Source organism: Bos taurus, chromosome 9 (genome assembly GCF_002263795.3).
Source record: "Bos taurus isolate L1 Dominette 01449 registration number 42190680 breed Hereford chromosome 9, ARS-UCD2.0, whole genome shotgun sequence".
In the NCBI taxonomy this organism is placed as follows: Eukaryota; Metazoa; Chordata; class Mammalia; order Artiodactyla; family Bovidae; genus Bos; species Bos taurus.
In genome coordinates, this window is record NC_037336.1 from 64,154,876 (window position 1) to 64,181,832 (window position 26,957).

The 26,957-nt window shown below is 43.2% G+C and overlaps 1 non-coding gene across 1 annotated transcript; it reads right to left on the minus strand.

Annotated features, from left to right (window-relative positions):
* Positions 1 to 5,169: 5,169 nt before the first annotated feature.
* TRNAG-CCC (transfer RNA glycine (anticodon CCC)) lies at positions 5,170 to 5,242 on the minus strand. Its single transcript has one exon. It is a non-coding gene; the product is annotated as a tRNA-Gly (tRNA).
* Positions 5,243 to 26,957: the final 21,715 nt, after the last annotated feature.

Here is a 26,957-nt window from a genome sequence, read left to right on the forward strand (position 1 = left end):
ATCATTCCTTCCAAAGAAATCCCAGGGCTGATCTCCTTCAGAATGGACTGGTTGGATCTCCTTGCAGTCCAAGGGACTCTCAACAGTCTTCTCCAACACCACAGTTCAAAAGCATCAATTCTTCGGCACTCAGCCTTCTTCACAGTCCAACTCTCACATCCATACATGACCACAGGAAAAACCACAGCCTTGACTAGACGGACGTTTGTTGGCAAAGTAATGTCTCTGCTTTTGAATATGCTATCTAGGTTGGTCATAACTTTCCTTCCAAGGAGTAAGCGTCTTTTAATTTCATGGCTGCAGTCACCATCTGTAGTGATTTTGGAGCCCAGAAAAATAAAGTCTGACACTGTTTCCACTGTTTCCCCATCTATTTCCCATGAAGTGATGGGACCGGATGCCGTGATCTTAGTTTTCTGAATGTTGAGCTTTAAGCCCACTTTTTCACTCTCCACTTTCACTTTCATCAAGAGGCTTTTGAGTTCCTCTTCACTTTCTGCCATAAGGGTGGTGTCATCTGCATATCTGAGGTTATTGATATTTCTCCTGGTAATCTTGATTCCAACTTGTGTTTCTTCCCGTCCAGCATTTCTCATGATGTACTCTGCATATAAGTTAAATAAACAGGGTGACAATATACAGCCTTGACGAACTCCTTTTCCTATTTGGAACCAGTCTGTTGTTCCATGTCCAGTTCTAACTGTTGCTTCCTGACCTGCATAAAAATTTCTCAAGAGGCAGATCAGGTGGTCTGGTATTCCCATCTCTTTCAGAATTTTCCACAGTTTATTGTGATCCACACAGTCAAAGGCTTTGGCATAGTCAATAAAGCAGAAATAGATGTTTTTCTGGAACTCTCTTTCTTTTTCCATGATCCAGCGGATGTTGGCAATTTAATCTCTGGTTCCTCTGCCTTTTCTAAAACCTAGCCTTTTCTAGGTTCCATATATATGCATTAATATACAATATTTGTCTTTCTCTTTCTGACTTACTTCACTCTGTATAATAGGCTCTAGGTTCATCCACCTCATTAGAACTGACTCAGATATGCTCCTTTTTATAGCTGAGTAATATCCATTGTGTGTATATGTACCACAACTTCCTTATCCATTTGTCTGCTGATGAACATCTAGGTTGCTTCCATGTCCTAGCTATTGTCAATAGTGCTGCAGTGAATATTGGGGTACATGTGTCTTTTTCAATTCTGGTTTCCTCCAGGATTATATGGGCTTCCCTTGTGGCTTCCCTCCCTTGTGGCTCAGCTGGTAAAGAATCCACCTGCAATGCCGGAGACCTGGGTTGGGAAGATCCCCTGGAGAAGGGAAAGGCTACCCACTCCAGTATTCTGGCCTGGAGAATTCCATGAACTCTATAGTCCATGGGATTGCAAAGAGTCGAACATGACTGAGTGACTTTCACTTTCAGGGTATATGCCCAGTAGTAGAACTTCTGGGTCGTATGGTAGTTTTATTCCTAGTTTTTTCTTTTTTTTTTTTTAAGGAATCTCCATACTGTTCTCTATTATTTGATAAAAATGAAAATATAGGCATGGGTAAATGTGACTAGGGGGAAAGGAGAGAGCTCGAGTGGACTCACAGGGTATCACTGCACTTGCAGTTAGGAAGACTAGAAGGATGCCTGTTTCCTAAATTGGTGTGGAATCTGCTTCTTGCCCTTTAAGCCATGGTGACTGACCCACACTCACTTCACGCTCCAGGTAACTTGGGCTTCTTTTTTCCTGGGGTCAGCTTCTCTTGCTCTGGTCTTCTTTTTGCCAGATGTGAGCTCCTGGCTCCTTGCTCCTGTTCTGATTCTGCATCTGGATCTGCTGTTTGTAATTTGTTCTCCCCGAGGTCGGAAGAGTCTTTAGAATGTACAATGCATACAATCTGACATTCAGAGAAGTCATAGCTCTGCAGATTAGGCAAAGAAATCTAATGTCTTCTTGGTGGATATAGCCTCATCCTTTCCTTTGTTGAGTGGATGACCTCTGGCGGTTGCCACAGCCCTCTCAGCTGACAACTGGTCTGGTTCAGCCACTGCCCCACCATGAGTAGGGAACTGGCCCCTCTGAGGGTTAAATGCTGGAACCAGCCTTCCTGTAGGGTGAGACAATAAACTTGGATTGGCTCTGTAGAAGGATGTGAGTGGAAGCCTTGATGTTCTGGGATTTTTTTCTATTTCAGTGATTTCCCAACTCCCTTGTAAGTCTGCTCAACCTCAATAGAGATGTATCCTCAGTGTGGGAGCAGATGCACACAGGAGCCATCTGACTTGAAGGTGTAGCTTGATGTGCTGGACAGGGCAATGAGGGTTTCTGTGGTAGACCCAGATTTTATAGTTTTAGCTGCAGATTTTATCCTAATTATCAGTGTCTGTAGAGACCTTCCCTAGTTCTTTGTCTCTGTTTTGTGAATATTCTTATCATTCTGTCTTCTCATCTGGCCCAGCACTGGGTGTGAGAGACCTCTATGTTCCAGAGTCAGGATATGATGGGGGTGGTGATGCCCAGACCTCATTCTGGGAGAATCTGGGATGATACACTTCCATTCTGTGTGGTACCTATGGCTGGGGAGGGACACGGAGAAGGAGGAAGGCAGCAGGATGGGAGGGGGGACAGAGTGGCTGTCTCAGTTTACAAACACCTTACCCTTTCTTACTGTGTGCACAGTTCTCCCATGTGTATTCCAGTACCTCATCACTCCCTGTGAAATGGTATCCCTGGTCCGTTTTTACAGAGGAGGAAACTAAGGATTTAAAAGGGCTACATGACAATTCACAATCTCATAGTTAAACTGTATCTCCTACTTTTGGGAACCCTTCCTCATGCTGCTCCAGCCACAGTGGCCTCCTGGCTGTCTCCCAAACCAGCCTAGTGTTCTCCTGCTTTAGTGCCTTTGTTTTTGCTATTCTTTCTGCCTGGAATGCTCTTCCCCCATTTATCTACCGCATATACACAAATGCCCTCTGCTCCAGGACACTTGATCACCTTTCCCATTTTTACTTTATCCACAACAATTTCTACCCTCTAATATATTTCACTTGTTAATTTTATTTATTGTCTGTCTACTTCAAATAGTTTGTAAACACCGTGAAGGCTGGGATTCTTGTCTGTTTTATTAACTGTTGTGTTCCTAACACTTTGCCCTACTCTTGGCAAGGAAGAGGTCCTCAATAAATAGTTGTTGAATGAATAAATGAAGGTAAAGATCCCAGGGCCAAACCCAGTCCAGCTGACTTCAAGTCCTGCCTTCTATCAACATTACATGAGGCCGCTGGATTCTGAAATGATATACAGATTGATGCAGACATGTGTTGGCATGACTGATGGAAATGGCAACTTACCATCCTGGAACACCTTCAAATAGGTTGATTTCTTTTGGCTCTAATACTTTAGAATGTAGAATGCATATAACTTGACATTCAGAGTTGTCATAACTCTGCAGATTCTGATCAGATCAGATCAGTCGCTCAGTTGTGTCCAACTCTTTGTGACCCCATGAATCGCAGCACGTCAGGCCTCCCTGTCCATCACCAACTCCCGGAGTTCACTCAGACTCACGTCCATCAAGTCAGTGATGCCATCCAGCCATCTCATCCTCTGTCGTCCCCTTCTACTCTTGCCCCCAATCCCTCCCAGCATCAGAGTCTTTTCCAACGAGTCAACTCTTTGCACGAGGTGGCCAAAGTCCTGGAGTTTCAGCTTTAGCATCATTCCTTCCAAAGAAATCCCAGGGCTGATCTCCTTCACAATGGACTGGTTGGATCTCCTTGCAGTCCAAGGGACTCTCAAGAGTCTTCTCCAACACCACAGTTCAAAAGCATCAATTCTTCGGCGCTCAGCCTTCTTCACAGTTCAACTCTCACATCCATACAATGTCTTCTTGGTGGATATAGCCTCATGCCAACATGCAATCTACACAACTGTATAAAGAGGCTTTATCCCAGTTCCAACTGAGAAAACACTGCCACATGCTGAAGTGGGTCTCGGGGCCTGTTGGCTGCTGAGTTGTAGGGGAGTGGGTTACTTTGGTTTTCTCTTTGCACAGTGCCCATTGTGGTCATCAGAGCTGCAGGCATGTTTGGTGGGTGAGAAAGGAGTGTATTATAGAGAAGAAGAAGATTTCACTCGTGTCTCCTGCCTCGGAAATGCAGGGAGCAAGGAACCTGTGGGAAAACATGGGAGCATAAGGGTTTGTGTGCTCTGAGAGGCTCTTGTGAGGGACCATGACTCCCTGCTCCAAAGGAAGTTAGGGAACTAGATTTCTGAGTCAGAACAGAGGATGCCAGGGAGCTGATGGTATAATAATCTCATTATGAATCTGAGAACTCTAGGGTGAGTGTACAAAAGGGCATGGTGTGACTTTGGACCTTGGCGGAGGCCCTGGGAATTTGACCCTTTTACATCCTTTGGGCTGAGGTGTTTGCACTGGGGGAGTGAGTGACTTCCTTTGTTCTCTGGCTGCCTCCTTTAATGAAGTCTTTCTTTCCTCAAGTGAAACTGACTGACTGGAAACAAGTTTCTAAAACATGGGGCACAGGATCTACCATGTTATCTGGCCTGCAGAGGGCGAGTTTTATCCAGAGTTGCATATTTAAGAGACGATCAGCCCAGGAGAAGGGAACAGCTTGTGTTCAATAGCCCAAGGTCACTGTGGGTCACAGACTCCTCAGAGCTGGACCCGGAATGGGTTAGATCTGCTAAGACCTTTCCCGCCTAGAAAGTCCTCAGAACTGGAACTGCCTCATGGTGGCACATGAACAAAGAGGCAGGAAAAGGAGAGGAACCAAGATTCCTGAGATCCCGCAAGTGCTCAGTACCCTCTCAGTTCCTTTATTATTTCTTTAAAAAAAAAATCTATTTATTTATTTGGATCTGTAGTACTCTTGCCTGGAAAATCCCATGAATGGAGGAGCCTGGAAGGCTGCAGTGAGGGTCGGATACCACTGAGCGACTTCACTTTCACTTTTCACTTTCCTGCATTGGAGAAGGAAATGGCAACCCACTCCAGTGTTCTTGCCTGGAGAATCCCAGGGACAGGGAAGCCTGGTGGGCTGCCATCTATGGGGTCGCACAGAGTTGGACATGACTGAAGTGACTTAGCAGCAGCAGGGTCTTAGTAGCAGTACGCGGGATCCTCAGTCTTCATTGCAGCATGTGGGATCCAGTTCTCTGGCCAGGGATGGAACCCAGGCCCCCTGCATTGGGAGCGCAGAGTCTTAACCACTGGACCACCAGAGAAGTCTTCCCTCTCAGTTACTTTAAATAGTAGTTTATTTTCAGTTGTTCAAAACCTTGTCAAGTGTGTTTTCTCTCTTTCTACTGATGAAGGAACTAGACCCAGACCAGTAGACTCAGCTATGAACGTTACAGAGCTCATCAGGGGTAGAATTAGTTTGCAAACTTGAAGCTGACTTTCTTCTGGGCTACACATTGGCCACTTCCTGATGGGGCTAGGCTAGAACCAGATACCCACCCACTTGAAGCTTTCTGAAACTGGGCCTGGGCTCCAAGGTCCACATAGCTCAGTTCTGTGGCTGAGATTTCCTTGACAGACTGGATATACAAACAGACAATACCCAGACCATGTGTAAAAATAGAACTCTGACCCAGAGTCTGTTGAAATCAGCCCAGGAAACTAACTTACTATCCATAACTCAGACTTGTAGGAAGTAAGCCCTCTGTCTCCTGCAGCTGGTCTAGGAAGCCAAAACCCCTGTGACCAACGGCCCAAACAACCAAGGCTTGATTCATAACTGACCACCCCTCACTTCCAACTTAGGGCCAACTGGAGAAAGTCAAATATACACCCCTAACCAACCAATGTCCCTTGTCCACCTTTCTCACCTACGGCTTCCCCAGGTTGGTAGCCTCCAGCCAGGGCATACATGAAGCCTCCCTTTTTTTCCACAGTGAAACTTTCCTGCTCCTCTGCCTACTTTTGAGTCCTTGCCAAATGCAAGTGATGGTGGCTAACTCTCTTGCTATAGTTAGCTTTGAATAAAAAAATAAATGAAAATGTTTTAATTCACAAAAAAGATGTCCATCAACAGATGATTGAATAGAGAATACATGGTACATATATACAATGGGATACTACTCATTCCTAAAAAAGAATGAAATAATACCATTTGCAGCAACATGAAAGGAACTAGAGATGATCATACTAAGTGAAGAAAGAGGAAGAACCATACTAAATCAGAAAGAGGAAGACAAATACCATGTGATATCTTCATATGTGGAATCTAAAATATAATACAAGCAAACCTTTCTATGAAACAGAAATAGACTCACAGACATAGAGAACTGACTTGTGGTTGCCAAAGTGGTGTGGGGAAGGGATGTAGTGGGAGTTTGGTGCTAGCAGATGCAAACTAGTATATACAGAATGGATAACAACAAGGTCCTACTGAATAGCACAGGAAAATATCAATATATTAAATATCCTGTGATAAACCATAATGGAAAAAATATATATACAAGAATGTTTATGTATGTATAACTGAATCACTTTGCTATACAGCAGAAATTAACACAAGATTGTAAATCAACTATATTTCAATGAAAAATTAACTTAAAAAGCCTTTGCTTGTTTGCATTTGAATGGCCTTCATTTACCCTTGCTCTTAAGTAATTTCCTGCAAGGAGATTGCCTAACTCTTCAAGCTACACTGATATAGTAGCTTCCTTTGATATGAATCTTTTTGGTGTTTGTGTGTCTTATATCCATAATGAAACATTAGACTTTTTGACAGAAGGTATGCTAATATTTTCTCTAATGTCTTCTCCAAGAGCAGCACAATTCTATCTACTTAGTCAACACTAATTAATATGTAGTTGATGAATTTATTTTACTTCCATATTTCCATTTCTGTGGCAAAGTTAAACTAGATGTTCACAATTCTTTCCTTTTTTGGGGAGCATATAGGAAAATGGTATTTCTCAGGTTCCATGAGTTTAGGCTGGGAATATTGTTTGAATTCTGGTCAATGAGATCATGAGCAAAGGGCTTCCTCTATTCTTTCTCCCCTCCTTGTGACTAGAGGCAAAGAACTCCAAGATGGTAGAGTTGGAAGATGGAAGCTCCAGAGATGCTCAGAGTAAATCATCAGGGGACTATTGCCTGACCTGCCTCCAACAGTGAAATGAACAAGAGATAGATCTGAGGTGAACCTCTGAGATATTGTCTCCCCTCATCACCCCAAAGTGTTCATGGAACCTTGACTAATGGTACAGTCTCCTTATTTCATTGATCACTGGGGAGGTCTGTCTACTGTGCCCTGTGAAGTGAAGTGAAGTCGCTCAGTTGTGTCCAACTCTTTGTGATCCCATGGACTGTAACCTACCAGGCTCCTCCGTCCATGGGATTTTCCAGCCAAGATACTGGAGTGTGTTGCCATTTCCTTCTCCAGGAGATCTTCTCCACCCAGGGATAGAACCCAGGTTTCCCGCATTGTAGACAGACACTTGACCATCTGAGCCACCAGGGAAGTCTGTGGCTATACTTCTGTAGAGGGTACTGTGCTCTGTACCCTCTACTAAAACTTTTACCAACATAAACAATTTAATGATATTTTCACCATTGCAAAATGTGTAATTGGTGTGATCACTTCAAATACACACGCGCAGGGTCGGTTTCACAGGCACACAGGCTATGCAGTTGCACGGGGCCAGTGTGCTTAGAAGGGTCCCACATTTAATTTTAAGCTCTGATATTGCTGTCTTAAAATTCTTGTTTTGAACAAAGGGTCCCATATTTTCATTTTGTACTGGGCCTTGAAAATGATGTATCCAGTTCTGATTGGGTGAAATGAGAAGGGATTAGAAATCAGGATCAGCTGTGGTAAAGGCAGGGTAGATTGCTCTTTCAATGATGACAAGACCCAATATTTAAATCCTAGAATTTGAGATTTCCCTGGTGATCCAGTGGTTAAGAATCTGCCTTCCAACTCAGGGGACACAGGTTCGATTCCTGGTCAGGGAATTAAGCATTTAAATGCAGTGGGTCAACTAAGCCCAAGAAAAGCAATTACTGAGCCTGTGTGCCCCAGAGCCTGTGTGCCCCAACTAGAGAAGACCATGTGCTGCAATGAAGACCCAGCACAGCCAAAAGTAGAAGTAAAAAAAAATCCTAGAACTTAATGAATTTGAGAATAACATATGCATGTTAAAACGTTTCCATGGAGCTTCCCTGGTGGTTCAGTGGTTAAGACTCCAAGCTCCCAATGCAGGGGGCCCAGGTTCGATCCCTGGTCAGGAAACTAGATTCCACGTGCTACAACTAAAGATCCCGTGTGCTGCAACTAGGACCTGGAACAGCCAAATAAATGGATAAACAAAAATAAATATTAAAAAATAAAACTTTCCCACAGCCCTCCATTACATAAAATTCATGCTAAGATCAGAAAATCATGACCCAGAAGAAACTAAGGAAGTCCTGGTTCTTTGTTCTCCACAAGGCTGGTGCTATGGAGAAGCATCTCTCTGGAACATCCATGAGTATGGGGAAAACTGGCATATATCTTGTAGGTCAATACATTTTCTAAATTTACTTTTACATATGGATGTCTTGGGCTTCCCAGGTGGTGCTAATGGTAAAGAACTCACCTGCCAATGCAGGAGATGTAAAAGATACAGGTTCAATCCCTGGGTCGGGAAGATTCCCTGGAGGAGGGCATGGCAACCCACTCCAGTATTCTTGCCTGGAGAATCCCATGGACAGAGGAGCCTGGTGGGCCATGGTCCATAGGGTTGCACAGAATCAGACATGACTGAAGCAACTTAGGATGCACACATGGATATCTTAAATCTGTTCTAAAGTGAAATAAGGTATAAAAATATGAACATGGTATAGGTAATGTATTGAATTGTGCCCCACTCCCCTAAAAAAGTTATGTTGGAATCCCAAACCACGGTGCCTCATAATGTGACCTTATTTGGAAATAGTATCATAATAGACTTAATTAAGTTAAACTAGGTCTTGGGTGGCCCTAATCCAAAATGACTGGTGTCCTTAGGAAAAGGGGAAATTTGGACACAGAGACAGACAAGCGTAGAGGGAAAATGACATTGAGAGACACTGAGAGAAGATCATCTACAAGCCAAGGAGAAGGACCTGGAGTAGATCCTTGCCTTACAGTCTTCAGAAGGAACCAACATTGCCAATACCTTGCTTTTGGTCTTGTAGCCTCCAAACCGTACGACAATAACTTTGTCTTGTTAAAGCCACCCACTCTGTGGCACTTTGTTAAAGCAGCCCTAGAAAACTAACACAGCTGTTGTTGTTTGGCCACTAAGTCGAGTCCAGCTCTTTTGCTACCCATGGACTGTAGCCCACCAGACTCCTCGGTCCAGGGGGTTTCCCAGACAAGAATACTAGAGTGGGTTGCCATTTCCTTCTCCAGGGGATCTTCCTGACCCAGGTATTGAATTGAACCCATGTCTCTTGTGTTGGCAGGCAGGTTCTTTACCACTGAGCTACCTGGGCAGCCCACTAAGCTAATATGGTATGTGTATGTAAACATAATATCATCATAGTAATTTTATCATTGCTTATTTAGCCAAGCTATCTAAGATGGGTATACTAAAAATCTAATTCCACAAAGCACAAATGAAAGTTAGCTTTATTGGTCATAAAATGGTGTTCATGTTCAGTCATGTCCAACTCTTTGCAACCCCATGGACTGTAGCCCGCCAGGCTCCTCTGTCCATGGGATTTTTCAGGCAAGTATACTGGAGCAGGTTGCCATTTCCTCCTGCATGGGATCTTCCTGACCCAGGGATTGAACCTGCATCTCCTGAGTCTCCTGCATTAGCAGGCAGATTCTTTACCATTGCATATTGAATATAATCACCCTCTAAATAAAGAAAGAGATCTGGATTGATGCCATGAAATACATTTACCTTCACGTGCCTGAATTATGCCATGAGGAGCCACAATATTCTTCCCTTTATACTTTTCTGAATGCTTAAGGGCATTTATTTCCTGACTAAAAGTCGTGAATTGGCTGTTCTCCCATAGTCTCAGCGTGGATTTCGGTGTTACGTCTTCCTTGAACTCTTCCATTTATTTCTTCCAGTTTGGGTCTGTATTTGTTAGTTAATGTTGGCATCCATCAAATTGGAAAGAACACTTGGGTTTCAGCTCAGACTTTGTTTAAAAATATTGTGAAAGGTAATACAGCAGTTACAAGATGATTATTGTCCATCTCATTCTTCTTGGATACCTTGTTGATCACACCTCTTATGTCAGTTGGTTTTAATTCTGCAAACTGATAGAAGACTATTTATGGAGGCAAGAGAGAAAGGGCATCCTGAAGAAGAGGAAGAAATTTTCCTGTTATGAAGTTAAGTGGTCCAACAGCTATAAAGAAATCAATCCAAGCAAAACCCTAGTTATTGGCAAAATGAACTTCATTAGGGTGGGGATATTTGACTCTGAAGTGGATGATAAATTCAGGAGCTAAGATTTTGGATGTTGGGTTGTTTGGTTTTGCCCTAGATGTAAAACCAGATGAACAATTCTAGGCACTTAAGAATTTGGAAACCACATTTTCTTTTGGCATCAAATAAGAAGTAAAATCTCAGTTGAGGCAGTGGGGTCCAAACTAATTTCAAATGTGAGAAGTCTGTAAATCACAATGCCAGGACCTGAAACCCAGGGACTCTGGCCATAGGCTGTGGTTGAAGACTTCAAGCCAATGTCAGGACTGTGGCCACAAGACAGGAAGTAAGACCAGGAAACTGCACAGGGGCAGACATTCCTACTGAAGGCACAGCCAGTTTGGTAAGCCAGGAGTGAGACAGCCAAGAGCACCAGGGTAGCATTCAGACAGGACTCTGGTCAAGCAGAGACAGAGGTGGAATCAGGGCCTGGGAGAAACAGACAGTCCTCAAGGCTTTCCCCTCCTCTGTGGCACAGGTGCCCAAGGGGATGTGAGTGGGCAAAGGTAGCATGGGGAAATGAGAGTAGGCGGTCCCTAGTTTAGAGGTTCAAAAACAAAATGGGGACCAAGTAGCTCTGAAATATCCATGCCAAAGTTAGGACTTTCTAAAACACCAGTGCTTCAATATGGATCTATGTAGGTTATGGCCAGAGTCCCCCAACCTCCGGGCCACGGACTGCTACTGGTCCGTGGCCTGTTTAGGAACTGGGCCGCAGAGCAGGAGGTGAGTGGGGCCAAGCTAGTGAAGCTTCATCTGTGTTTACAACCGCCCCCCTTCAGTCACATTAACTCCTGAACTCTACTTCTTGTCACATCAGTGGTGGCATTAGATCCTCATAGGACCATGAACCCTACTGTGAACTATGCATGCAAGAGATCTAGGTTGCATGCTCCTTATAAGAATTATCCCAAAACCATCCACCACATACTCCCAGTCCATGGAAAAATTGTCTTTCATAAAACCAGTCCTTGGTGCCCAAAAGGTTGGGGACCACTGGATTATGAGACCAATCTCAAAATTTATATTATGCATAATATATAATAATTGTATATGGATTATTGGATATAAACTAGGTAACATCTAAGTCTCATTGCATTACCTTGAAATACTTATTAATGATGGGAAAAAGAGCTGAGGGGCTTTCATTCAACAAGTAATTGTTAAGTTTCTTCTATGAACCCAATTCTATATGATGCTCTGTGGGTACAGAGATGAAAAAGAAAGACTCCATTTCTGCTCTTAAAGAGCTCACAGACTAGAAAGGCAGATGGAAGGCAGATACCACAGTGTGGCCTGATTTGCAGTCCAGGGCTATGTACCCGGTGTGGATCTGGAGTGTAAGAAGGGCTTGCAGGCAGCGGTCTCACTGAGGAATCATGACTACAGGGGGACTTGTCCTGAAGCTGAGTTTGCAGATTATTTCTTACCCTTGATTGTTTGCTTATTTAGGGTAGTGTGAGGATGGATTTTGGCACCAGAAGAACTGGATCTAGGGTAAGATGTGTGAGGTATTTGCCTTAAGTGCAACATATAAGGGAGTGCCAAAAAATAATCAGTAATCCAGACAAATGAAATTTTAATGCAAAATTTAAAAAAATCAAAATTAATACAAAAAATCTATGATTAACAAAATATTTAAAATTTCAGTAAAGATAGGATCAGTTCTGAGCCATATTGGATCCTCAAGCAAGAGGAAAAATCAGTGATACTGATCCTATTTTTACCTAAAATTTTGATGCTTTATTCCTCTTGAATTGTTTGCATTAATTTTGATTATTAAAAGAATTGCATTGGAACTTCCCTGGTGGTCCAGTGGTTAAGATTCAGCACTTGTACTGCATGGAACTCGAATTCAATCCCTGGTCAGGAAACTAAGATTCTGCATGCCCTTTGGCGTGCGGCCAAACCTCTCCCCGCCCAAAGCCCAACGCCTACCACCCCAAAACCATTGCATTTAAGTATTATTTATCTTCATTTTGTTAGGCTAGTTGAAAAATACTCATATGCAGTACGCAGACTAGGCAAATTCCTAGAGACAGAAAGTAGAATAGTTTTTACCAGAGGCTAGAGTGAAAGGAGAAGGGAGTTTAATGGGTGCAGAGGTTCTGTTGGGAAGATGAATAATTCTGGAAATGGAAAGTGGTGATGGTTGCATAACATTGTAGATAGACTTAATGCCACTGAATTCTACACTTTAAATGATTAAAACAGTAAATTTTATGTTAGGTATATTCTCCCACAATAAAAACATTATTCATCTCAATTACTGGGTGTTTTGACATGTCCTGAAATGTGCCCCTTCATCAGATGCCCCACTTTCCTCACTCCAGTTCCCAGCCTGGCACCAGCAACTTATGCACAAGGTTTAGAGGTATCACAAAGAAAAGGAAGATCCTGTGTGGGGTGGGGAGGGAGCATGCAGGGTGTCAGGAGGCCTGGCAAGGGAGTTATTACCTGAGCCTCAAAGAGGAGAATGGGAAGACTTCCCAGGAGGAGGACCAGCACGTGGACAGCACGGAAGTGTTAGCTCCTGGAGGAAGGCAGTGGGCCAGTGATACTGGAGGAGCAAGTGTGATAGGGTGGAGATTTGGGAAATGAGATAGCAGAAGTAGGCTGGGACCAACTCGTGGAGGACCCTATGTAGGGTTAACTTCCCTGTAGGCAGTGGTGGGCTGGTGAAGGTTATACCCAGAACAAACATTTGTTTCTAGAGCGCTATGAATGGTGTGGGGAGTGAATGAGAAGGGAAGAAGACCTGGAGCCCAGAGAGCACGTAGGATGCTGTGATGATCACCAGGGAGAATGGAACGGGGCTGGTGCAAAAGCCAACAGGAGGGAGACAAAGACTTGAGATAGACTTAGGAGGTAGAATGATAGTCTATCCTTCTGAGACATGGACTTTACAACTAGGTAAAAAAAGGGCTGTTGCTTGAATGATTCTTAAGATTTACTGTTAACAAGAGGAGGCTGCCTGGAGTGATAGTTTTGAGCTTGGTTTCTAGAAGCCAAATTATGTCTCTGCCACCTACTGACTGACTTTAGAAAAGTTTCTCGTCTTCTGGGTGCCTCAATTTCTCCATTAGTAATGTGTGAATAATGTTAGTAACTACCTCATAGGATTGTCATGAGGATTAAATGAGTTACTATTTGTGAAGCACTTAGCACTGGGCACACATGCGCTCAGTCACTTCAGTTGTGTCCGACTGTTTGTGACCCTACGGACTGTAGCCCACCAGGCTCCTCTGTCCATGGGATTCTCCAGGCAAGAATGCTGGAGTGGGTTGCCTTGCCCTCCTCCAGGAGATCTTACTGACCCAGGAATCAAACCCATAACTTTTATGTCTCCTGCATTGGCAGGCAGGTTCTTTACCACTACCGGGCACATATTAAGTTCTAAATGAGTGCTTGTTAAAATAGCTGCAATAAAATATCTTTCCAAGGCATTGTCAAAGATTAGGATGAAATTCTGGGACTTTGTAGTGTGGAGTCACCATGAAGTATAGGAAGAATGCCTGGGTCTGGGAAGTTGAGAGATCCGGAGTCTGTTATTTGTACAGAGACAACAACAGTGGGATCCAGAACTTTCAGCCAGTAGACTTTAGGACCGGAGGACTGCCCATTTTGTAGAAGGCTTGGCCACTATTCTCTCATTTCCGGAGACAAAATCTGATGACTCAATTTGCTGCAGGAATTTGGTGAATTGCTGGGAAAGATTTATTGGCTTTTACAATATTTTTTGGAGTTAGTTTTTATAGAAACGCTGTCATAAAGGCATGGACACCCATGGCAGTTTCACATCCAATGACTTGACCGTCTCTGCCTGGCAGTTAGTTGCTTTTCATAGGCTCATTGCTCTGCCTGGAATGCTCCCTCTCAACCTCCAGTAACTCCCCTTCTTTCTCCTGGTCTCAGTTCTAATGTCACTTCCTCGGCGACACTGTGTCCACCCTCCCAGACTTTATATGCCCTGTGATGCCATGTGCCTTTCCCCTGTGTTCTTTGCTGTGGCTTGTAATATGTTCATTCTGGACAACAAGCAGGTTTTATTGATTTATTTTTGTTCACCCTTATATTATTGATGTCTGTGCAGTGCCAGGGCATTGTCAGTACTCACTAAATGTTTGCTGAACACAATGATATTTTTGTTGAATAGTGAGTGACTGTGCTTTTACCAGGCTATACACCCCAGCCACCCAAAGGGTCTCTTGGTTTTCTAGATCCATAGACATTCTTTTGGTAGTAAATGGTCAGGGATTTTAGCTATGTTCAGGTCAGGTTTTGTAATCTGTACGGGGTCTGATGCTTAGGGATTTCTTCCTGCAGACTCAAGTTCTTCGCCGTGTCTGGAGCACAAGCTGAGTAAGACAGAGTCAGAGCCTGCCATCTCAAGGGGGCTGTCCTTGTCCTGCTGTGGCTCTCCAGGGACCACCTCAAAGATTGCCAGTGATGCTGGCCTCTTGTCCAGGGGTGGGAGTATTACACAGAGTCGAAAGAGTTGAGGCCTCATAGTTTTGTCACACCCCATAAGTAATGGGGAACAATGCCATGGAGGTGTCCTCAGTTCTAATGTGACTGGCTATATTAAATGCTAGAAATAATAATGAGAGAAATGTGAGCCTCTCTTTGCTGCAGTGTGTGTTGCTGAGGAAATGAAGAACGTTGTATTCAAACCCTCATTTCCCCTCTTAACTACAAGGGATTTCAGCATCAAACGACTTTGTACCAAGATTTCCCACTTGTAAAAACTCATCCTGCAAGGCATACCAGCAGGGGGCGCTGCTCCCCTTCCTAAGAATCATGTGGATCGCACTGGAAGACCCTGACATCTGGATTATGGACCAAAGATGATCAAGTCTGCTATTTATGACAGTCTAGTTACAAACCCCCAAAGAGAAAGCTTTATGATGGTGTAATTTATGTGCTTTATTTAAAAGTCACATGAAGCTAGTTTGTGTAAGCAATCTGTTGGCCATGTAAAAATGTCCTCTTTTAGTCTGGGCAAGTTACCATGTGAAAGAAAGGAAGACCCCAGCTTTGGGAACACTGATTTAACAGGATCCAAATTCGCACATCAGTTCAAGGTCATCTGAGTTGTTAGAGGTCATAGTAACTTGGATGTGAGTTTTCAGTGAACAGGGATACAAGTTGAAAGATGATTATGATAAATGAAGGGGGGGCATTTCATAGTTGTTACACTAAATATCTCAATCTGATTTTAGCTTAAGGGAGGCCTTCAGAGGAAACTTAAAATGAGTGGAAAGTTAAAGAGAAGCAAGTGGTTTCACCTGCAAGGGTGTAGATGGTTTAATCTAACTCTCTGGGATACAGTTTTGGTTTGAGGAGTCTGGGCTTTTGAAAGTCTGAGCCATCTGACTGGAGATTGCTCCTGAAGGCTTCTCCAGTTCCAGCTAGGTCTTGGGTTTCTTCCAGGGTTGTGTCATTGAAGACTGGAGGGGATAGTCACATCAGTAACCCCGGGCTCCTTCTCTTCACATAGCTTGAGGCCTCTCTGCTTCAGAGAGGCTGAAACAGAGGCTGATAGTGAAAGAGGGCTCCACTTCCCCCAGGGGGTGATGGCTCTTCACCAATCTCCAGGATGGACTGCTGAAGGTTAGGGGTGCAGTAATTACTCCACTCTTTACATGATCCAAGCTGCTTTGATTACTTTTTGATAATTCTCCAATTTCCCTGTTGGCTATTTGATAATCACTATGAGGGAATGTTACTAATTCCTTGTATGCATGCTAAGTTTTTTCAGTCATATCTGACTCTTTGTGACCCTATGGATGTAGCCTGCCAGGCTCCTCTGTCCATGGGATTCTCCAGGCAAGAATATTGGGGTGGGTTGCCATGCCCTTCTCCAGGGAAGGAAATGGCAACCCACTCCAGTATTTTTGCCTGGAAAGTCCCATGGACGGAGAGGTCTGGTGGGCTATGGTCCATGGGGTTGCAAAGAGCAGGACATGACTGAAGCACTGAGCACGCACATGTGAGGGAATGCTGAGTCACTGCCAGGGAAAGTGGAGGCGAGGCTGTTCCAGGGAAAGTGGAGGCAAGGCTGTTCCAGGAACCCCTCTGAGGCGGAATGGTAATGGTGGGTGACAGAGGAAGGCAGGTGATCCCTCCAGCTGAAGGTGTGTGTCTCATTCGGTTTTCTGGCCATAAACATTTCCCAGCAACCAGCATCGTTAGTACCTGTTTCTTTAGTCCTGGGGCTGTTTCTAGCACCTCAGTTCTTTCATATTAATGAGGGACACAAGTTTACTTCCCTGCTGCTTCAAGCTGGCAGAGTGGGAATTCTGTTAGAAGCTGGACCTGCAAACCTTGAGGCTTGGTTGGAAGTTTGATTTGGGGAAGCTAAATAATGATCAATCCATTGTTATTAAAAAAAAAAAAAGGCCAATATTTCATATCAGGTGCCACATGCAGCCTCCCTAATAGGTGATCTGTGAGGCTTTTTTTCCTTGTGAAGAATAAGACCTTCCAGGGACTTCCCCAGTGGTCCAGTGGTTAAGAGTGTTTCAAATGCAGGAGGTGTGGGCTCCATTCCCGGTTGGAGAACTAAGATCCCACATGCATGGTACTGCTAAACAAACAAACAAAAAACATCCAAAGCTCCCCAGTGTTCAGAAATTTGCCTTCCCTCATGGTGGCCTGTCTGAAGCAGAGGTACTGCTGATGGTCACGTGGGGGCTGACCGGAGGCGCAGGGAAATGACCCACACCTGTGTCTTGACCCCAACTTAGAACAGGGCTTTGCTGATTTGCCTTTTCATACTGTTCATGGGGTTCTCAAGGCAAGAATACTGAAGTGGTTTGCCATTCCCTTCTCCAGTGGACCACAGGAGTTGGAGATGGACAGGGAAGCCTGGCATGCTGCAGTCCATGGGGTCGAAAAGAGTTGGACATGACTGAGCGATTGAACTGAACTGAACTTGCTGACTTGGGGGGGGATTGGGCAAGCCAGGCACCGGAGTGCAGGCAAATGTTGGGATGTTTAGAGCAGAGACAAGGGGCCTGTTCCTCTTTGCTGGGGTGGGATTGATTAATGGGGGTGGGGCCAATGCAGATTCAACCAGCTGAGTCTCCTGCTGGCAGGAGAGCTCGTGTTTGAATACTTTTTGTAAAGACTTCGTGGAGGTCTTTAAAAATAGGATAAAGTCCCCATGTGTCTGGAGGTTTAGTGGGAGGTCTTCCTATAAGTCTGGGTGTGGATTCGATGAATCCTCAAAGTTTTTCAACATTCTGATTCTGTGGTCAAGATTCGACAGACACATGTGGCCACAAAGGAAATAAAATAGGGATCTAATGGAAAGTATGTTGTATATCTTTAGTTCTTGCCTATTTCCAAATGGGAGATAATCTGCTTGCTGGATGCTGCAAGATTGGGCCTGTTCTGTCTCTGTTTCAAGAGCTCAGTGGGGTTGAGCTCTTGAAACAGTGGGGTGTCTCTTCATCTTAGTCTTAGCATTCTACCTTAACATAGAAACATTTATTTCAAATTCTTCTTAAAAACCTGAAGCAAAGGATCTGAGAACATTTACATTTCAGGATGTTATAGATGTACTTATTTGTTTATTTATTTATTTATATTTTACATTTTCTTGGATTGAGGTATAATTGATATTCTTGTCTGGGAAATCCCCTGGACAGAGGCTTCTGGCAAGGTATTCTCCACGGGGTTGAAAAGAGTTGGACATGACTTAGTAACTAAGCAATAAGAACAAATAGTTGGTGTACAATATTACATAAGTTACATATTACTTACGTATTACATAAGTATAATATTACATAATATTACATAGTGATTCACAATCTCGTTCCATCACTTCATGGCAAATAGAGGGGGAAAAAGTGGAAGCAGTGACAGATTTTATGTTCTTGGGCTCCAAAATCACTGTAGACAGTGACTGCAACCATGAAATTAAAAGACGTTTGCTCCTTGGAAGGAAAGCTATGATAAACCTAGAAAGTGAAGAAAGTGAAAGTCTCTCAGTTATATCTGACTGTTTGCAAGCCCATGGACTGTACAGTCCATGGAATTCTTCAGGCCAGAATACTGGAGAACTGGGTAGCCATTCCCTTCTCCAGGGGCTCTTCCCAACCCAGGGATCGAACCCAGGTCTCCTGCATTGCAGGTGGATTTTTTACCATCGGAGCACCAGGGAAGCCCAAGAATACTGGAGTGGGTAGCCATTCCCTTCTCCAGGGGCTCTTCCAACCCAGGGATCGAACCCAGGTCTCCTGCATTGCAGGTGGATTTTTTACCATCGGAGCACCAGGGAAGCCCAAGAATACTGGAGTGGGTAGCCATTCCCTTCTCCAGGGGCTCTTCCCAACCCAGGGATCGAACCCAGGTCTCCTGCATTGCAGGTGGATTTTTTACCATCGGAGCACCAGGGAAGCCCAAGAATACTGGAGTGGGTAGCCTATCCCTTCTCCAGTGGATCTTCCTGACCCAGGAATTGAACCAAAGTCTCCTGCATTGCAGGCGGATTTTTCATCAGCTGAGCTACCAATGAAGCCCATGATAAACCTAGAGAATGTATTAAAAAGCAGAGACATCACCTTGCCAACAAAGGTCCATCTAGTCAAAGCTATGGTCTTTCCAGTAGTCATATTCTGATGTGAGAATTGGACTGTAAAGAAGACTGAGCACTGAAGAACTGATGCATTTGAATTGTGGTGCTGAAGAAGACTCATGAGAGTCCCTTGGACTGCAAGGAGATCAAACCAGTCAATCCTTAAGGAAATCAACCCTGAATATTCATTGGAAGGACTGGTGCTGAAGGTGAAACTCCAATACTTTGGCCACCTGATGCACAGAGCCGACTCACTGGAAAAGACCTTGATACTGGGAAAGACCTTGATGCTGGAAAAGATTGAGGGCAGGAGGAGAAGGGGATGACAGAGGATGCGATGGTTGGCTGGCATCACTGACTGAATGGACATGATCTGAGCAAACTCTGAGAGAGAGTGAAGGACAGAAGAGCCTGGTGTGCTGCAGTCCATGGGGTTGAAAAGAATCACACATGATTTAGGGACTGAAAAACAACAGTAACAAATTATTCCATTTATAGTTTATTCCATTTATTATGGAATACTGGCTATATTCCCTGTGTTGAACAATGTCTACTTATAGAGTAATTTTAAGGATTTTCCTTATTTATTAATTTTGGCAGTGCTGGGTTTTCGTTGCTGTGGAGGCTACTTTCTGTTTGATGCGTGAGCTTCCAGTTGTTTCTCTTGTGGTTTCTCTTGTTGCAGAGCACAGAGTCTAGGCCAAGCCGGCTTCAGTAGTCGCGACACGTGGGCTCAGTAGCTGAGGCTCCTGGGCGCTAGAGCACAGGCTCAGTGGTTGTGGTGCACAGGCTTAGCTGCTCTCTGGCATGTAGGATCTTCCCAGACCACAGATCGAACCCACGTCTCCTGCATCGGCAGGTGAATTCTTTATCACTGAACCACCAGGGAAGCTTGAGTGTTTATTTTATACGTAATGGTTCATACCTCTTAATCTTCTGGCCCGCTCACCACCCCGCTTCCCTCTCCCCACTGGTAATCATTAGTTTGCTCTCTGTATTTGTGAGTCTGCTATTTTTCATTAGATCCACTAGTTTGTTTAATTTTTAAATCCCACATATAAGTAATTTAATACAGGATTTGTCTTTTTCTTTCAGACTTATTTCATTTAGCATAACACTCTCCAAGTTCATGCATGTTGTTGCAAATGGCAACCTTTCCTTCCTTTTTATGGCTGAGTAGTATGCCATTGATTATTTACATCATATCTTTATCCATTCATCTGGTGATGGACACATCTTGGCAATTGTAAATAATGCTGCTTTGGGATGCATGTATCTTTTCAAATCAGGGTTTTTGTTTTTTCCAATATATACCCAGGAGTAGAATTGCTGGATCATATGGTAGTTCTATTTTTAGTTTTTTGAGACATCTCCATACTTTTTCCCACAGTGGCTGTAAACTATTTACATTCCCACCAACACTGTGTGATGGTTCCCTTTTCTTCACATTACAGATGCACTTTTTGGAAATCATTCATTTCTATCCCTTACTCCTTAATTCCATAAAAATAATTTGGTTTCTCTGTTAACATCTAAAATTTGTCCCAAAAGAAATAACAAGTGTCCAACAAGTGTTTTACAGAAAGTATCTTTTTCTTTCTAGATGTTTCTTGCTTGAAACAAGAGGATCTTGTGGTTGGATAAAATATGTTTTGAATACCCAGGGAGGGCCTCCTTTTGAAGGCGTATATACTGCCGTCTCTCTCAAGATTTGAACTTATTCAGAGAAGAAAGGTGAACTGCATTTGTTCCAAGTAAAATATACATCTGTATGATTCACCATCACACCCCTATTTCATTATAAATAAATACTGACCTTGTTCTTCTGATGTGAAGCCAGAGTGGGTGTGAAATATAGCAAGGAGAACAGTCGGATGCAGAAATAAGAACATTCCAAGTAATAGAAACACAATATTTAAAAGCAGTAAAGAAAGTCCCAATTTGATCTTTCTAATTCCTGTTCTGCTACTGACCTTGGGGAAAGTCAGGCAGTAGTGATCAGTCACTTAGGGAAAATTGCCTACATTATTTCAGATTGCCAGTTGGATTATTTTGTCTTTAGGATCTATTTGTTGGAAGGTTTTTTCTTTCTTTAGACCTTAAGGACGTCTTTTGAGAACTCTTTTTCTTTTGTGTGTGTGAACTTTTGACCTAAATACCAGTTTCCATTTGGATGCTGAACAAATTCTCTCCTTTCAATGGGGCTGGGAGCTACTCCCCACCATGATTTTTCTGAGTGTGACATCCCGGTAAAAGGCTTTTGAATGGTAGAGAAACTTGGCAAATGTTATATTAGAAGAAAAAGAGGAACATAAGTTGGGAAAAGATGCTCCAGATGTGGGATTTTAGCATCAAATGAAAACCACTCCCAGGGTTCAGCGTCCTTTTTTGTAAAGCAGGGATAAAAGGAGGATTAAATGAGATAATATAGTTGTTTCTTCTACAATGTAATAGATATTTTATTAAAAATTGAGACATGATAGAATTTCATCTAATAAAAATGATAGGGCTTATGGGAAAAATAGAATTGGGTGGAACATTCAACACCTGTAGAGTCTAGTAAGGAATGCTCTTCTAAAAACCCAATAAAAGTTTTAAACATTTTAAGTCCCTAATACATTTTTAAAAGATTGCAGTACCTAGAGCACTTCACCTTTCAGAAAGCATGAGGTGTTCTTGGTGGACCTGTACAGTGAAATGTGCAGGCTTCTGAGTTATGGAGAGGAGGGGGAGGGAAGGGAACTGAAGGACAGCATGCTATGGCTCCAGGGGTGCTCTGGTTTGCTTGTCCTATTTTCCTTCTGCATTAACTTAAAAAAGAAATCCAGTGTTTGTTGTTTTGCCATTTCCTTCTTTCCTTATGGAGCTGCACCTGTGGCTCCAGGTGAGATGCAAAGTCACAATCTGCTGGCTGCTCTGCATGGTGTTGGAGTCGTGGCTGTCCGGGCCACACAGGTGCCTGTCGCCTGATGCCTGCGGCCTTCAGCTTGAGTGTGCTCAGCCCTGGTGCTCAGCCACACCATCAATGTCTGCGTCAGCAGTAGGCTTTACAATATTGTGTTAGTTCTGCTGTACAGCAGAGTGAATCAGCTATACATACACATATATCCCCTCTTCCTTGGATTCCCTTCTCATTTAGGTCACCACAGAGCACTGAGTTCCCTGTGCAATGCAGTAGGTTCTCATTAGTTATCTATTTTATCAGATCAGATCAGTCGCTCCGTCATGTCCAACTCTTTGCGACCCCATGAATCGCAACACGCCAAGCCTCCCTGTCCATCACCAACTCCCGGAGTTCACTCAGACTCACGTCCATTGAGTCAGTGATGCCATCCAGCCATCTCATCTTCTGTCGTCCCCTTCTCCTCCTGTCCCCAATCCCTCCCAGCATCAGAGTCTTTTCCAACGAGTCAACTCTTCGCATGAGGTGGCCAAAGTACTGGAGTTTCAGCTTTAGCATCATTCCTTCCAAAGAAATCCCAGGGCTGATCTCCTTCAGAATGGACTGGTTGGATCTCCTTGCAGTCCAAGGGACTCTCAAGAGTCTTCTATTTTGTACATAGTATCAATAGTTATATTTGTCAATCCCAATCTCCCAGTCCATCCCACCCACCCCTTTCCCCTCTTAGTATCCATACATTTGTTCTCTGCATCTGTGTCTATTTCTGCTTTGCAGGTAAGTTCACCTGTACCCTTTTTCTAGATTCCACATGTATGCATTAACATATGATATTTGTTTTCATTTCTGACTTTTTCCATCCTGAGTGACAGTCTCTAGGTCCATCCATGTCTCTGCAAATGCCATAATTTATTTCCTTTTTAGGACTGAGTAATATCTTATTTTATATATATGTACCACATCCTCTTTATCCATTCCTCTGTTAATGGACATTCAGGTTGCTTCCATGTCCTGACTGTTAAAAACAGAGCAGCACAGCTTTTTGCAGCCTGTTCAGGCTTGTTTGAGAGACCCTGCAGGCCTTACCATTCCTCCTGCTCAAAACCTTTCTTTGGTTTGTGCTACATTGTCACTGATGGTGCATTTCAATTTTCTTGGGCCTCTTGTTCTTGTGATAAAACAAGTTCTCCTGTTTCTTTCTATGTTTTATCATTGTAAGCTTCAGCAACAGACTACCCTGTCTTCTGAGAACATTTACCTTGCTTCACATGACAGGTTGAAAGTTGTATATAAGTAAAAAGAAATACAACATCATTAAAGTTGCATAGGAATAAAAAAAGTTAATTGAATATTGCTTTTTTTTTAAGTCATACCGTGTGGCATGCGGGATCTTAGTTCCCCAACCAGGGAGCGAATCTGTGCCCCCAGCAGTGAATGCATGGAGCCTTAACCCCTGGACTGCCAAGAAAGTCCCTGAATCATGTTTTCTTTTTGAAAACTAGTGCATTTATTCCTAAACCTATATGCAAACTAAACTCTAGGTAAGGTATTTAAAAATAAGGATTCCACTTCTGTGTCTCTATTTCTGTTTTCCTTTAAGATCACCTATATCATTTTTTTGTTTTTTTGTTTTTTTTTTAGTACGGACACCCTAGAGGGGAATGGGGTGGGGTTAAATTGGGAGATTGGGACTGATGTATAAACACTAGTGATACTATTTATAAAATAGATAACTAATGAGAACCTACTGTATAGCACAGGGAAGTCTACTCAGTGTTCTGTGGTGACCTAAATGGGCAATTTAAAAAAGAGGGGGTAATGTGTATGTATAGCTGATTCACTTTGCTGTACTTTGTTTGTAGTAGAAACTAATACAGCATTGTAAAGCAACTATACACCAATAAATAACAATTAAAAAAAATAAGAATTTCAGAGCCCACCCCTAGACCATGCTCAATCAGCCCCTCCAGGTGTGGGAATCAGCATGTCATGTTCAAAATCTCTCCAGGCTACTCAGAGGCACACCCCTGGCTAAGAAATGTTGACTTAGAAATTCGACATGAGTCATTAATATCGACATGCAGTTAATGTCAGGCTGATAAATTATTGACGGAAATGCCAAATGTAAAAACGTGTGAATCTTAAGGGCTGATTAAAACTTGAAGTTGGCCTTGCACTCAAGTCTTTCAAGGCATATTTTGGATATGTTAACCAGTTATCAATTCTGCATGATTAGTTTTGCATATGTTTATTTTTCCAATGCACTCGTTCTTCTTAATGAATTAAATTAGATTGTTATGTGTTGAAGGATCATGCACCCATGATGACCATAATGGTCCTTATTAATCATTTAGGAACTTCCCCCAATATTTTGCAAACACTATGTCTTGAAGACTAGTGCATTTATTCCTAACTTGACACAATTGAAATTAAATCGACACAAAATATCACCATACCATCAGGAATGTTTTCCAGACCCTTGGCACTCCCCAGCACACACAGCATTACTGCTGGGGGTTACCCTCTAAGATTCCTAATAGCTCTGTCTTAAGCATTTTCTGTCCACTTGGCAAGCCTGGCTGGTCACATGGAGGCCATTCACAGCCACACGTGGTCCTCGTTAGCACTTCATTGCTCTGCATCACAAAGTCTAATTCCCCATTGATTAATTGAACACTATCAGCAGCTTTGGAGTAGACTTACTGAGAAGGCAAGCCCACTAAATGCAGGCTGAAGGTGCCATGGTGTAGCATAAAGTCTCTGTTTAAGGCACTTCTATTTTATGATGACTAGCGTTTAATGTGTGGACTTTCCCCCAGAGTGGGAGGTGCCTGTTTAATGATTCCCTCTGCTTCATATAATTGGGAAACACCTTCTCCATTTAAAAATTCATGTTTGGAGGGTTTTTTAAGAGCCCATGGCAAAAAAAAAAAAAGGTAGACATTTATTTTCTTTGAGTGGTGAGCAGAGAGCTGAAAAAACAAGTGTGAATTCCCATTTTTGCCACCTTTACCCATGATTTGACAGTTGGTACAGATGATGAACATTAGTTTAGGCAACCTCTGGGAGACAGTGAAGGACAGGGAAGCCAGGTGTGTGGCAGTTCATGGGATCACAAAGAGTCGGACACGACTTAGTGATGGAACAACTACAGATGATGAAAAATGAAGTTTGAAATTTGGGAAATTTGTGTGAAGGGATACTTCAGAGAAACTGTGTTGTATGAAAGCATGTTGGATATAAAAGGGGAAATTTGATTTCTAGTCCCTGGAGGGCAAAGTGCTTAGACTGCAGTGTTCTGTTGCTGCTGCTGCTAAGTCGCTTCAGTCGTGTCCAACTCTGTGCAACCCCATAGACGGCAGCCCACCAGGCTCCGCCATCCCTGGGATTCTCCAGGCAAGAACACTGGAGTGGGTTGCCATTTCCTTCTCCAATGCATGAAAGTGTTCTGGAGAAGTTCAAAACATATCTTAACTATGTTAATGTGTTCTAATGATTTTCATTCAATCAGGCACATGTCATTTTGAGCCAAATAAAAGCTGATATTATTTGGATGTATGCAAATCAACAGCCAGCCAGTTTGGGCCATGATAATAAGAAGAAATGGTGATGGGGGAGTACGTGTGGATACCATCTCAGCTGTGTGCATGAGGGAACCTTTTAGACTCTTGAGGGTACATGTGCTACTGCTCCAGTGGAAGTTGGGCTGGTCCTTAAATGGGCCAAAGGTTTGCAGGGTTTTTTTTTTTTAATTAATTAATTTGTTTAGCTGGCTGTGCCAGTCTTAGTTGTGGCATTGAAGATCTTGGTTGCAGAATGTGTGGTCCTTTAGTTGTGGCATGTGGGATCTAGTTCCCTGACCAGGGATTGAACCGTGCACCCTGCAATGAGAGGCAGAGTCTTAGCCACTGGACCATCAGGGAAGTCCCAATACAACTTTCTTTTCACAGGATCCCTGTGTCCCCATGCGTCTTACTCCATTCAGGCTATTGTAACAAAATACCAACAGATGGAGTAGCTTATAAACAACAGAAATTTATTTCCTATGGTTCTGGAGGCTAGAAGTCCAAGGTCAGGGTGGCCGCATAGTTGGGCGAGGGTGCTCTTCTGGGTTGCAGAATTCTTGTTGCGTCTTTACAGGGCAAAAGGGCAAAAGAAAGCTGTGGGGTTGGAGGGTGGTTCTTATATTTATAAAACAGAAATAGAGTCACAAATTTAGAAAACAGACTTATGGATACCAAAGTGGGGAAGGGTGGGGAAGGATAAATTGGGAAATTTGGGATTGACATATACACACTACTATGTATAAAATAGATGCCTCATAAGAACCTATTGTATATCACAGGGAGATCTACTCAATACTCTCTAGGCCTATATGAGAATAGATTCTAAAAAAGAGTGGATATACATAAAAGTGTAACTGATTGACTTTGCTGTTGTAACATAAAGTAAAACAACATTGTAAATCAACAATATTCCAATAAGAATGAATTTTAAAAAAAGCACTAATCCATCATGAGGGCTCCACCCTCATGACCTAATAGCATAACGCACCTCCTAACTTCATGACACTGGGTTAGGATTCGGGCGTGTGGATATTGGAAGGATGTACATTCAGACCACAGCGCCATGTAAGTGAACTCATTCTTAGATGCTGGGTGAGGGAATACCCCTGAATCCACACCCAGCCCTCTGTTGGGCTAGGTACCCTTAGGACCACCCAACTACAAATGCATGCTAATGACCAGCTGGTGGGGAATGTGGAACCTAGCAGGGGTTCACCCGCAGTTGGGTGTCCTTTTCTTCAAGGGAACACACTCATTTGTTAATGTTTAGCCTCAAATTCCCAGAATTTTCATGGGTTGCTTTTTATTGGAGAAGTTTTGATAAGTACCCTGGCTCATTAAGAAACTGTAAACACCCAGAGAGAACGAATGGAGAAATGAATTTCTGGAAACTTTTAGCAGAATATGAGAGACATTTTTAAAGAGTGGCAGGGTGGAGCCTGGGTGGCAGAGGAGACACCCTGG